Consider the following 12,014-nt stretch of genomic DNA (forward strand, 5'->3'; position numbering starts at 1 on the left):
ACGCTGCTGGCTCACATTCAGCCGACTGTCCATCGGTACACCGAGGTCCCTTTCCATCAGGCAGCTTTCCAGCCACTCCTCCCCAAGCCTGTAGGGTTGCTTGCAGTTGTTATGACCAAAATGCAGGACCCGACACTTGGCTCTATTGAAATTCACACAGTTTACCTTGACCCATCGATCCAGTCTATCCAGGTCCATCTGCTGTGCCTTTCTCCCCTCTGCCAGATCAACACTCCCTCCCAGCTTGGTGTCATCTGCAAACTTACTGAGGGTACACTCAATCCCTTCGTCAAGATCGTTAATAAAGATGTTAAGTAGAAGTGGTCCCAGTACCAAGCCCTGGGGGACACCGCTCATGACCGGCTGGATTTAACTCCATTGATCACGCTTTGGGCCCGGTCATCCAGCCAGTGTCTCACCCAGTGGAGCGTACGTCCATCAAAACAGTGGGCAGCCAGCTTCTCCACGAGAACATTGTGGGGGACAGTGTCAAAGGCTTTACTGAAGTCCAGGTAGACCACACTGACAGCCTTACCGTCATCCGCTAAGGGGTCATCTTGTCATAGAATGAAATCAGGTTTGTCAAACAGGATTTACCACTCATAAACCCATGCTGACTGGGTCTGATCCCCTGGTTGATCTTTAACCAGTCCGTGATGGCTCCTGAGATTATCTGTTCTATAATGTTCCCCGGCACCGAGATGAGACTGATAGGTCTGTAGCTATCAGGGTCTTCTTTCCAGCTCTTTTTGAAGATGGGCATCACATTTGCCAGTCTCCAGTTTACCAGGACATCCCCAGTTAGCCAGGACTGCTGAAGGATGATGGATAGTGGTTTGAAAACCACACCCGCCAACTCCCTCACCACTCTCCCAAAGACCATAAACTTTCCTTTTGTTCTTGAATTCCAGCCAAAGGTCTCTGTTCAGCCAGTCCAGCCTCCTTGCCCATCAGCTCATCTTCCATGACTTGGGGATGGTCAGCTCCTGCACCTTTAAAATAACTTCATTAAAGTATTCCCAGCCTTCCTGGGTTCCCATGCTCTCCAAAACTACCTCCCAAGAGACTCTCGAACCATGGTCCTAAAGAGGCTTAATTTTGCCCTCCAGAAGTCCACGGTGGCAGTTCTGCTGACTCCCCTCCACGGTTCAACAAGGATCAAGAAATGTAGCATCTCCTGGTCACTCTGCCCCAGACAGCCTCCAACCTTTACATCCCCATAGGACTTTCTCTGTTAACAAACAGCAGGTCCAGGATTTTGCTTCCCCTTGTTGGATCCTTCACCAGCTGTGTCAGAAAGTTATCTCCCACACACTCTAGGAACCTCCAGGACTGTTCCCTATCTGCTGTGTTATAAATCCAGCAGATGTCAGGGAAGTTAAAGACCCCCATGAGAACAAGAGGGAGAGCCCTTGAGACTTCACCCAACTGTCTATAAAGTGTCTTGTCCACCTCTTCATCTTGGTTGGGTGACCTGTAGCAGACTCCTATGATAATGTCAGTCTTACTGGCCTTCACTTTTATTCTGACCCATAAGCTTTCAATCCTATCATCGCTGTTGGGGAATGGCTGCGAGAGCAGGGCGGACATGAGGCTGTGTACGAGCATAACTAGTGCGGCAGCACAGAGTGCATACCCATGAGAAAGCATTAGGAGTTAAGATAGGAGGCACAGCATCCTTGGGCAGCATGTAAACAGCAGGCCTACATCTGCAGCTGTGCTCTGTGGACATGTGGGGGGCTGATAAGCGGATGAGCTCAGCGGCAGGTGTGAATGCTGGCTGAGCATTGGTTGAAGTTAGGCAGCCCACCTAGCCGCCCATCTTGTGCTCCAATAGTAGGTGAACACATGTGTATTAGAATCATATATAAACTCTGTGTGTGAAACAATAAAGTGAAGCTTGATCACTCATTATCTGAGTACTGTCATGCTTCCCCGCTTGAGAACAATCTGATTAGGATGCTATCCGCGGCACATCACCATCATTAATTTCCATACATTCGCATTCTTTCTTAACATTCTCTCTACATCACTGCCTTGCCCATCCCTTCTGAAAAATCAAGAGCCATCAATCACACTCTGCGTGAATCATTCCACCACATTTCCATGACAGTGACTATATCATAGCTTTCCGACCATGAACAGCCTCCAGCTTCTCCAGTTTATTACCCATGCTGCGTGCAGTAGTGTAAAAGCACCTGAGCTGGGCCTCCTTTTGAATGGGAGTAGCCCTAATACCCTCTTGACCATACTCAGGTATTTCTGTAGCACCAACCTCACACCAACCCATGTTCTTCCTACAAAAAGGTGAGTCGTCCTCCTCCTTCACCAAGACACAAGACTGTGGGATCTTACCAGCATGTCCCTCTCTCACAAGCACTGTCATGTTACATACAGGCTCTGTTCTAGTCACCCCAGTTACATCCCCACCCAAATCTGTACTAGTTTAAAGCTCTATCAATGAGCCTTCCCAACTCCCATCGTAAGACCCCTTTCCACCAGTGGGATAAGCTACTCCTATTGGTTGCCAGCAGGCCTGGTCTCATGTAAATCAAGCAGAGGTCAAAAAACCCAAACCTCTCCTGGGCACACCAGGCTCAGAGCCCAGTATTAATCCACAGGCCCATCATATTTAGTTCCTTATCATTCCCTATAACTGAAAGCATGGAGGAGAACACAACTTGTGCTCCCAAACCCTTGACCTGTTGCCCCAAGGCTCTGAAGTCCTTTTTCATAGTCTTTAGGGAAGTTCTTCCTATATCATTACTACCTACCTGAAACAACAATAGGGGATAATAATCTGAGGGCCATACAATGGAAGTAAGTTTCTTCCTTACATCTTTAACCCAGGCCCCCAGGAGGCAACATATCTCCCTGTGTAGAGGTCTGGTCTACATATTGGTCCTTCTGCTCCCTTCAGCAGACAGTCACCAATGACAATGACCCATCATTTTTTCTTTGCTGAGGAGGTTTTAATGCTAAGTGTGGTCTGGCTAGACTCCAGTGACACCTGCAAGTGGGGAGAACCATCATCACCACCACTGTCCAGTTATTCCTACTGTACCTGTTCCGCAGGGGCAGCTGGGAAGGCAGGGGAATCTTGAGCAGATGCACAAGAAAAGAGCAGAGAGGATACAGAAGAAAGAACAACAGATGTGAAGTGCAGATGCAGATGAAGAATGAGGAAACAAGGAAGAAAGAACAGCAGAAGCGGAGAGCAGATGTAGAAGAAAGAGGAGTGAGGATACAGGGAAAAAGAGCAGCACAAGAAGAGAACGGATGCAGATGAAAGAGCAGCAAGGATACAGAGAAGAAGGAAGAGCAGAAGGACAGGAGGAGCGCAGATGCAAAAGAAAGAGGTGTGGAAACAGGGAAGAAAGTACTTCAGAAGAACAGCGTTGATGCAGAAAAAAGAAGGAGTGGGGATGGAGGGAAAAAAAGAGCAGGAGAAACAGGGAGAACGCAGAGGAAACAGCAGAGAGGATAAAGGGAAGAAAGAGGAGCCTAAGAGGAGGGCAGATGCAAAAGAAAGAGTAATAATAGAGGGAAGAAAGAACAGCAGAAGAGTGCTGATGCAGACAAAAAAGGAGTGATGAGGCAGGGAAGAAGAAAACAAAAACAAAAGCGGAAGACATGGAGTGCAGATGCCGGAGAAGTACAGGTGGAGAAAAGAGTGAGGAGCCAGGGAATAAAAAAAGATCAGAAGTGGGCAGAATACGCTGAAGAAAGAAGAGAGAGGATACAGGGAAGAAAGAACAGCAGAAGAGGAATGCAGATGCAGAAAAAAGGGGAGCGAGGTTACATAAAGAAAGGGCTGCAGAAAAGAAATGCAGAAGAAGCAGTAAGAGCAGTGAGAAGACAGGGAAGAAGGAAGAGCCTAAGAGAAGCAGAGTGCAGATGCAAAAGAGGATAGAGGGAAGAAAGCAGAGTAGAGCTGATGCAGACAAAAGAGGAGTGAAATTGCAGGGAAGAAAGTAGAGCAGAAGAGGAGTGCAGATGCAGAAGAAAAAGAATGACAAAACAGGGAAGAAAGAATAGCTGAATAAGTATTCAGATACAAGTGAAAGAGCATGAGGATACAGGGAAGAAGAAAGAAGAGGAGAAGACACAGAAGAAAGAGGAACAAATGAAGAACAGCAGAAGAGTGCAGAAGCAGATGAAAAAGTGCAGTTAAAAGGAAGAAAGAACAGGAGGAGAGCAAAGGTAAGCAGAGGAAAGAACAGTGAGGATACAGGGAAGAAGGAAGAGCACTGGAAAAAATGGAGTTCGATGCCAGGAAAGATGAGGCCCTGGGGAAGCTGGTCAAGAAATAAATGTGAAGAATGGTGGCACAGAAGGAGAAGAAAGGAGTGATTGGACACGGAAGAAAAATGAGGGCCCTTCCAAGAAGAGGCAGATGCAGAAAAAGAGCATTGTCAGAATAGACACGCAGAACAAAGAGGAATGAGGAGAGAGGACAGAACAACAGCAGAGGAGAGCAAATGCAGAAGGAAGACGCGAGAATAAAGAAAGAGTATTTTATGGGGCTGCTGAATCACAGCCTGAACCTCTGATTGATCACCTGAGGTGAGCAATGAGTCAGCCACAGGAGCACAGGTGAAGGCAATTCTCCTGTGCTGCAGAAAGGGGTGGAGCCTGGCTCCACCTCTCCTAGACCCATTTAAGAGCTGACTGCCAGTGGGGAAGGATCTGTCTGGAGATCTGCTCCATTGGAGTTTATCTCTTGAGCCCAGGGTGAATGAGTGACTTTCTCTCATTACTCCAATATAAATTATTTTAGGGGAGAGAGGGAGAGGGAAAGGGAGAGGAAGAGAGACCCTTCTACCTCCCCCCATCTGTATATCCATTGATTATATAAGAACTGAAGTACAAACGCAGGAAAAAAAGGTCTGAGGATAGATAAAAGACAGAAGAGCAACAGATGAGTACAGATGAGCAGTAAGAGGAGTGATTAAAAAGGAGAAAAAGAACAGCTTAAGAAGAGTGCAGATGAAAAAACAGCAAAAGGGAAAAGATATACAAGAGGAGCGACTAGGGAAGAAGGAAGAATAGAAGAAGTGCAGATAGAGGAAAAAGAAGGCTTTTACTTTTTTTATTTTTTCTCCTTTTTCTTGTCATTTTTCTTTTCCCTTTTATTCTTTTCACACTTTATTGCCATTTTACATTTTAATTCCTAGTCAAAGGAACTCCTATAAAATTCCCTACCTTCCCCACCCCCTCTTTCCTCCCTTACCCTCACCTCCCTTGCCCAGCCCCTTCCCCTGCCTTAGCCTACCATTACCTTGCCTGCCCTTCATTTACCTTCTCCTCATGCTCTTGGCTTTTGCTGCTACTCACCCCGAATCTCAACATTGCCTGCTCTGCTTGCTGCTCTGCCAAGTGGCTCTCAGCTCTGCTCACAGCTTCACGCCTGCTGCCTGCCCTTCTCGACTCCCTTCTCATGCCCTTCAGGCTTTGCCTCCCCTTGCTGAGCAAGGCCATGCCCAGTAGCTCCCCTTCAGCCTCCTCTGCCCTTTGCCTTCCTCCACAGAGATGCTTCTGGCCAGCACTCCTGCCCGCCGCCACAGGCCGCATCTCTTGGGGAGACAGTAAGGTGGCTTAGAGCTCCCCACACCTCCTCCCGTGCATGGCTTCTCAGCTTTGCTTCAAGCCCACAAGCCAAAGGACCAAACCCCTCTTACCTTTGGGCCCAGCTTCTTCTCCTTCTGCGCAGCTCCTGTGACAAACAGGGGCTCAGCTTTTCCCACATTCCTCCATTCCTGCAAGGTTGCACTTTTTCATTCTTTGCCTTGCTTTGCTGTGCTATGGTTAGCTTCCTACTTGCTTTCTCTAGATTTCTCACCATCCATTGCTTTTTGCTCTTTATTCTCTTTTTCTCTTCATTATTTCAACTTCAACTTTCCTCTTTTGGGTTGTTTTGTTTTTTGGGTTTTTTGTTTGTTTTTTTTTTTGTCTTTTTTTCTTTTCTTTGGTATTCTTTTTTTCTTTTATTTTATTTTGTTTTGTTTCTTCTCTCCTCCTCCCAGCCCTTTACATTCCTTCCCAGCTCCCTGTAGCCCACCATCACCCTGTATCACTTCACAACCTTGTTGTTACCCTACATCCCACCAATATTCCCCCATCTCCCTGTATAACCCCCCCATAGTCCCTGTATTTGGACCTATATCTGGACCATCTAGCCCCACATCCCTCCATAACCCACCTTACACCCCCCACACATCCCCCCATAACCCCTCCCAAACCCCCCCCAGTGCTCCCTATAGCACTGTTTCCCCATAACATCCTCACAGACCTCTATTGTCCCAAATCCCCCATATACTCCAATACCCCACTATAGACCCGTACACCTCCCTATATCCCACAGCCTTCTGTAGCCCCTTATCCCCCCATATCCCTCCCCAGCTCCCCATATCTTCCTATCCCCCCTCTATTTCCCCATTATCCCCCTATCTCTCTCCCATAGCTCCCTGTAGCCCCACATCCATCCCGTATCCACAGCCCGGCCCGTATGTATTCCACTCCCCCACATCCCAGTCCCACTCCTAGTCCCTCACCCCACACGGAGCTGGGTTATGGGCACTCAGGCGTCCTTCCCTGTCCCGGAGCCGCTCACCGTTCCTCCCAGCTCCGGCGCCTCTGTCCTCAGCACCGCTCCCATCGAGCCGCGGTTCCCTCTCGGCGCTCTCCGGACAGCGGCGGTGCCGTGTGAGTCGATCCAGGCCGCGGGAGCGGCTCCATCCAGCTACAAACGGCCGTTCCCGCGCGCCGCGCCTCAGCCAATCAGAGCCGGCGGCGCTGCCGCTAACCAATGAGAGCCTGGGGGCGGGACGGAGCTGCACCTGACCAATGAGAGCCCGGGGGCGGGACGGAGCGGCATCGGACCAATGAGAGCCCGAGGGCGGGACAGAGCTGCACTTGACCAATGAGAGCCCGGGGGTGGGGAGGAGCAGGCCCTTTGGTAGGAGGAGCACTGGCGCGGGGCGGCAGTGGGGGCCGGGTGGGATACGGGATTGGGATTGACAGGTGGGAGATGGGGTTGGGATGTGGGATTGGAAGAGATTTGGAATTGGGGGTGGGATGTGGGGTTGGGATGCGAAATTTAGGATTGGGGTGTGGGATATGGATGTGAGATGGTTATGGAATGGGAGATGGGAAAATCGAATATATATGGGATGGGACTTGGATATGGGATTAGGTTGGGTGGATATGGGATCAACATGGGAAGAACGTGGGATGCACTGGGAAGGAATATGGGATTGGGGTGGTAGTGGGATGGGATAAGTATATGGAATGGATGTGAGATGGATGTGGGGTTATACATTTGGGATGGATATGGATATGGAGTAGGGGATGGGGATAGGATGTGGGGGTATGGATATGGGATGGGTTCAAGATGGCTATGGGGTGGATATGATGGATATGGGATGGGACTGCCTCTACAAGGCAGAAAGGGCATCCAGGGGCAGAGAGAGGGCTGAGAGGGAAGAGCCAGGGGTTGTGGGAGGCTTCTATGGGGCAGAAAAGGGGTCTGGCTGGAGGAAACTGGAGGTCAAAATGGGGTCAGAATGACTACAAGGGTCAGGAAGGAGCACATAGGGGGGGAACGGGACTCTAGGCATCAGAAAAAGGTGTCAGGAGGCGGAGGGAGAAGGGAGGACAGGGAATCCTGAGGGTCAAATCGAGGGGACTGGGGGTGGTAGGAGACTCTAGGGATCAGAATGGGGGAATTGGAGTGGGGGGGAGGAGAGGGGATTCTGGGGGTCGGATAGAGGGGACTGGGAAAAGGTGGGGACTCTAGGGAACAGAATGGTGAGACTCGTGGGGGGTGGAGGGACACCAGGGATCAGAACAGGGGACCGGGGAGGGATGAGGGGTCGGGATGGGGAGGGATGAGGGGTCGGGATGAGGGGACCCTAGGGGTCAGAATGGGGGAGGCAAAGAGGGGAGGGGTGGAAGAGGACTACAGTGATCAGAACGGGGGGGGGGGGAGGGGGGGTGGGTGGGTGTAACCCTCACACAGAGGGACTGGGGGTGTGGGCGATCAGTGGCGGGGGGAGAGGGGTTGAGAGCAGTGAAATACACGGGGTGGGGGAGGCGGGGAGACGCAGGGCAGCCGCCCCCACGGAGCGGAAGCCCCGAGCACCACAGAGAGCCCGCGGGGCCAAGGCGGAGCGGCACGCGGCCCCCCAGCACCTGAACCCCGGCCCCCGCCCCGCTGCCCCCCGAACGCCCACCAGGAGAAACTGAGGAGGCGTTCGGAGCCCCGGGCTGCCCCGCACCACTTCCGCTCGGCCGCCTCCTCGGGTCGCACAGTGATGACGTCACTCGGCGGGGACGGCGCGGCACCACAGCAACGGACGGGCACGTGCGCGCTGAGGCGCTGTCGCTATGGAGACGCTGTCGCGACAGACGGCTTCACGCGCTGCGATGAGGGAGGGCACGCTGTCGCCGTGGCAACGCAGCCCGCACGCACGGCTTGAAGCCCGAGTGGGGCTCGAGGGGCGGCGGGGAGCGAAGATGAGTGGGGAGGAACAGAGAGCCCTCAGGGATCTCCTGGGGAGGCGGGGAGGGGCCGGGGGAAGGCAGAGCTGCGGGGGTGGCGGCGCCGAGTGGGGCTGTGGGGTGGGGGATCCGCAGGAAGATGCATTGAAACGGTGGGATGTGGGCAGAACGTGGAGATAAGGGAAAAGGAAGACGGGGATCTGGACAGCACAGGGAGATCTGGGCTGAAAGAAAGAAAGGAAAGAAAGAGAAAAAGCAAAAGAGATAAGAAATAAAAGACAAGGCAAGAAAGGAAAGAAAGAAAGAAGGAGAGAAAGAAGGAAGAGACAGAAGGAAAGGAAGAAAGGAGAATCTCCAAGCCCTGTTGGACGCAGAGGGGAACGCGGTGAGCCAGGGTCAGGATCAGGCTGAGGTACTCAGTGCCTCCTTTGCCTCAGTCTTTCCTAGTAAGGCCGGTTGTTCCCTGGGCACGCAGCCCCTTGTGCTGGTGGGTAGGGATGGGGAGCAGAATAGTCATAACCCACGATGAGATGGTTTTGGACCTGCTTTGAAAGCTGCACCCACAGGTCCATGGGGCCGGATGGATTGCACCCTAGGGCGCTGAGGGAGTTGGGAAATGTGGCTGCAAAGCCCCTCTCCATCATCCTTCAGCAGTCCTGGCTAAGTGGGAATGTGTTCCTGAGTGTGTCTAAAAACTGTCTGGATGTGGTGCTCAGGGACATGATTTAGGAGTGGGTTGTTAGAGTTAGGGTAGGAAGGTCAGGTTGTGGTTGGGCTTGATGATCTTTAATGTCTTTTCCAACCTGAGCAATTCTATGATTCTACGAGATTTAACCCCTCCATTCTTGTGGGAGCTGTGATGGGACTTGCAGTGTCTCTGGCTTGCCCAGAATTACTTTCTCCAGGCTGATTCCTAGGTCCTGGCATTTCTTTAAAGCCAAGTACACACCTCTGTCCAGTTTCTGCACCAGATCCTACAATGACATCTCTGACAGCTTTCTCCTCTAAGGAAGAACACAGCAGTATCCCGGCTAAGCTTGGTAGATAGGATGTGAGAAGGGCACAGCCTGGACCAGGACTTGAATAACGAGCTCAGCTCACTGCTGGCATGTGTTCTGTAGTCCCTCAGGTCCTGCAGAGTGGCGCTGGACTCACGGAGCAGCACGGCGTGGTGCAGGGGATGTACACAGAACACAGGGTGCTCAGCAGACTTGCTGGGGCAGGAAGTTCTCCTTCAGCATGGAGCGTTGGAAGGCTGTGGGACTGCGGCGTCACCTCTGTCAGCGCTCATTCCTGTTCCCTCTGTTTGCAGAGCCCTTCTGAGCAGCCTCTGCTCCTCCGTGCTGTTCCTGGCACATGACAGACTAGGCAGTCAGTGGTCAGCATAACTGGAAATGCCTTAGCAAAAAGAAAAGGTCTCCTTTTGGAAACATCTCATCTAGCATGGCTCACGTGGTGTTGGTGGCTTGCTGCGGATAGCATCCTAATCAGACTGTTCTCAAGCGGGGAAGCACGACAGTACTCAGATAATATGAGTGATCAAGCTTCACTTTATTGTTTCACACACAGAGTTTATATATGATTCTAATACACATGTGTTCACCTACTATTGGAGCACAAGGTGGGCGGCTAGGTGGGCTGCCTAACTTCAACCAATGCTCAGCCAGCATTCACACCTGCTGCTGAGCTCATCCGCTTATCAGCCCCCCACATGTCCACAGAGCACAGCTGCAGATGTAGGCCTGCTGTTTACATGCTGCCCAAGGATGCTGTGCCTCCTATCTTAACTCCTAATGCTTTCTCATGGGTATGCACTCTGTGCTGCCGCACTAGTTATGCTCGTACACAGCCTCATGTCCGCCCTGCTCTCGCAGCCATTCCCCAACACCAGAGGACACTTCTGATTCTTGTGCAGGCAGCCTGACTAGCTTCCATTTGTTTCTTGCAGGCACGGATGAAGATGCCACCATCGACATCTTGCCAAACTAAATGTTTCCCAACATCAGCCAGTTCTGACCACCTATAAGAGCACTACTGGCAGGGTAGGTGGTCTGCAGAGATGTATGAACGTGGTTGTGTCACTTGGTGAAAAGCAAAAAACGACCCAGTGTCCATAAGGTCAGCAGAGACTTTACCTGACCAAGATTGTTTTGTTCTTGTTCAGTTCAGAGCAGTTGTCGATGCAAGGAGGGTTGGAGCCTGAAGAGCAGTGGTGAACAGCTCAGTTCCTCCTGTCCTCGAAGGCCGTACCTTCTACCAACTCCTTTCTCCTCTCTTGGCCTTCTAGGATTTGATGGATGACTTGAAGTCAGAGCTGAGTGAGAATTTAGAGAGGGTGATCATTGGGATGATGACTTCCACCACCATGTATGACGTGCACAAACTAAGGAGGGCTGTGAAGGTTTGGAAGTCTTCCTTTCGTACTGCTTAAGTTCTGGCCAAGGACTTTCTGCTTTGTTATGTATGTTTTCTTATTTGTTATTAACTCTTAAAGAAACCTGGTTGCACGTCACGAGCAGTTGTTGGTATCTTAAATCTTGCCTTGGCGATTCCCTAGGAAGCAGGAACAGATGAAGGTTGCCTGATTGAAATTGTGGCTTCTCACACCAATGATGAGAACTTCAAGCTCTGTAAGTAGAGCAAAAGGCCAGGCCTTGTCCTGCTGCCTGACAGTCAGTCTGTATGTGTGCAGGCAGGTGTGAAGAGGAAGGAGTCTGGGGAGCTTTTAGGTGTGACACACTGGCCAACCTGGGTGTTGCTGTTTGTCCAGAGAGAAGCTAGACTAGAATTTCACCAGCAACTGAATTGGTGTAAATAAAACGGGGAGGAGCATTCTGTCTGTCAGCGGGATGTGTGGCTCTCTTGCCAGTTTCTTACTGTCTGCACTTCTTAATTGGACGCTGTAGCACTGATGATGATGGCTGGAGTGCTGCAGTGATGCTGAGAGCCCTGGGCCCGGTTCTGTACTTAGCTAGGTTATGGCTGGCAAATGCTGTGGGCAGCACCCAGGTGGCGGCCCTGCTCCTAACGGATGCTGTGTGTGTGTTCTTGCTAGAATATGGCTGCTCCCTTGAGGATGACATCGTATCTGACACATCTTCCATGTTTCGAAGGGTCCTCGTGTCCCTCGCAACGCTGAGCCACGCCGAGGGGAAAGGGGGTGAATCTTCAGAGCTGTGGGCACAGCTCTGCACTCAGTGGTGAGGAGCTCCAGGCTGGCTTTTTCTCACCCTGTGTGTCCCATGGCCTGCTCCTCAAAGCCAGCTTCCGCAGGGAGGGGACTGTGACTCTGGGTGTGCATGAGTGCTGTGGGCTCTTCTTCAAACATCCCAGTAAAGTGGGTTGCTGCTCATTTTTAGAAGGAAGCCCAAAGCTCATCTGAGCTGTGTTTCGCTGTTTGTAAGCTAGCGTTCCCTTTCACGGACTCCATTATCCATCTCCAGCAATTCTCAGGAGTTGCTTCCAGTAGGTACTCTGGTGAACTGAGTCTTCTATTCTTGTGTCTTTACAGG

The 12,014-nt window shown here is 51.3% G+C and overlaps 1 pseudogene across 1 annotated transcript; it reads left to right on the forward strand.

The window, feature by feature from the left end:
- The first annotated feature begins 10,305 nt into the window (after positions 1-10,305).
- Positions 10,306-12,012, forward strand: LOC146542410 (annexin A4-like; annotated as a pseudogene). Its single transcript, XR_014880241.1, has 5 exons — positions 10,306-10,309; positions 10,451-10,544; positions 10,790-10,903; positions 11,060-11,132; positions 11,558-12,012. The product of XR_014880241.1 is annotated as an annexin A4-like (transcript).
- Positions 12,013-12,014: the final 2 nt, after the last annotated feature.

Source organism: Meleagris gallopavo, chromosome 31, assembly GCF_905368555.1.
Source record: "Meleagris gallopavo chromosome 31, MGAL_WU_HG_1.1, whole genome shotgun sequence".
NCBI lineage: Eukaryota > Metazoa > Chordata > Aves > Galliformes > Phasianidae > Meleagris > Meleagris gallopavo.